This window comes from Triticum aestivum, chromosome 2B, assembly GCF_018294505.1.
Source record: "Triticum aestivum cultivar Chinese Spring chromosome 2B, IWGSC CS RefSeq v2.1, whole genome shotgun sequence".
NCBI classification, from domain to species: domain Eukaryota; kingdom Viridiplantae; phylum Streptophyta; class Magnoliopsida; order Poales; family Poaceae; genus Triticum; species Triticum aestivum.
Genome location: NC_057798.1, coordinates 798,025,746 through 798,027,934, shown reverse-complemented (window position 1 = coordinate 798,027,934; position 2,189 = coordinate 798,025,746).

Genomic DNA, 2,189 nt, shown 5'->3' with positions numbered 1-2,189 from the left:
GGTGGCATGAACCGGGACCTAGTCCCGGTTCATGCCACCAACCGGGACCAATGAGGTGCCTATATATACCCCCTCACGTAAGAGCAGAGCACACTGCTCTATTTTTTCTGGCCGCCGAGGGGAGAGGGCTTGGTGGTGCTCTAGCTCACCTCCTATGCACACAAGGTGTTCGATGGAATGCCCGAACCACACTACTTAAGCTTTCTCCTCTCCAAGCTCGACCACCAAGCTCCATTTTCCTCAATATTTGTCTAGGTTTAGCGGTCCGTCACGCCCCATCCCCGTTTTCACCGCCGTCGATCACCCGTGCCGATCTCATCGACGACACCACCGTGGTGAGCCTCTTGTTCTTATCTTTTTTCTGAAAGGAAAAATATTCTTACTTGTATGTTTAGATAGATACTTGTATTATTTTCTTACTTTTATTACTGCATCTTATATAGTTCGATCGTTTTGGTATCCGCCCCCGTCGGCCCTCGTCCTGTCTATGATTCGGATGTGGTATATATATTATCTTTTCATAACTATTGGTTCATTTATTGTTTATGACAATTATGCCGTCCAACGTGATATAGATTTTATTTATCTAGGAGGTTGTTGAACCGGAAATTCCAACCGATCCTATTGTCGAGAGGTTAAATTTAGTTGAAGAAGAAAACAATTTCTTGAAGGAAAAAATAAGAAAAATTGAGGAGGAGAAGATGATATTGGAGTTGCATGTTGTGGATGTCATCGATGATCACAAGATTAAGATGGATGCAATGCGCTTAAAGATTAGAAAGATTAAAAAATATGCCATTCATACTGAGGCTTGGTATCATTATGTAGTTGGATCAGTTGTTACCTTGGTTGCGATTATGATCGCATTTGTTTTCGCATTGAAATGGTTTACATAGTTTCAATGTATCGTTTAATTAATTTAGATACTCTGCAGAGCTTTATATTGTTAGATGAGAACTATGTATGTATTTTGGTTTTAATGTGATGATGAACTTCTATTAATTTGGTCACTTAATTATCTATTCATGATGTTCTGTAATGGTTTTTTACACACTTAATTATATATAATGCACGCAGATGAACCGGCAATGGATATACGGTGACAGACACACCTCCGAGTACATTAAGGGCGTGCATGATTTTCTTGAAGTGGCTGAGGCAAACAAGCAGAATGGTTTTATATGTTATCCATGCCCTATATGTATTTTGTTGTAAGTAGAAACAAAATAAAATAAATAAAGCAACAAAGAAAACAAAAAAACAAAAAATATTTTCAAATTTGAAAACTAATGGCACTAACAGAAAGTTTACAATTTTTCTAAAACTAAAAGCAAAAAAGAATTAAAAAATAAAGCAAAAAACAAAAAAAATGCAGAAAACAAAACAAATAAACTGGAAAAAAATAAAAATAGCAACAATAAGTATTTTGTTGTAAGTAGAAACAAAATAAAATAAATAAAGCAAGAAAGAAAACAAAAAAACAAAAAAAAGTGTTTTCAAATTTGAAAACTAACGGCACTAACAGAAAGTTTATAATTTTTCTAAAACTAAAAGCAAAAAGAATTAAAAAATAAAGCAAAAAAAAGAAAATAAATAATGCAGACAACAAAACAAAAAAATGGAAAAAAATAAAAATAGCAACAATAAGTAAAGAAAACAAAAAAAACAAAAAGAGTGCCTCCTACTGGGCCCCCACGGCCTGAATACGACTAGAAACTCTACCATGGGCCAGGATTCAGGCCCACAGGCAAAGCAGTGTCAGATTAGGCCCATAGGCCTGCAGTTTAGAGGAGTTCAAGAGAGAGGAGGCAGCAGTGCTTATAAGCAGGTGGTCGACGCTCTCAACTAGCGAGGTGGGACTAAACTCCCACCACCACACCGCTGTGCAAGGCCATTGGTCCCGGTTGGTGGCACGAACCGGGACCAATGCCATCCTTTGGTCCCGGTTTGTGGCACCAACTGGGACCAATGCCCCCCCTTTAATCCCGATTCGTGCCACCAACCGGGACCAAAGGCCGCCGCTTCCCGCCCTTTGGGCTGCTGAAAAGAGGCCTTTGGTCCCGGTTGGTGGCACCGACCGGGACTAAAGGGGGCATTGGTCCCGGTTGGTGCCACGAACCGGGACCAAAGGCCTGGGTATATAAGTAGCACTTAGGAAAATTTGACGAACTCATCGCCAGTTGCCCCCC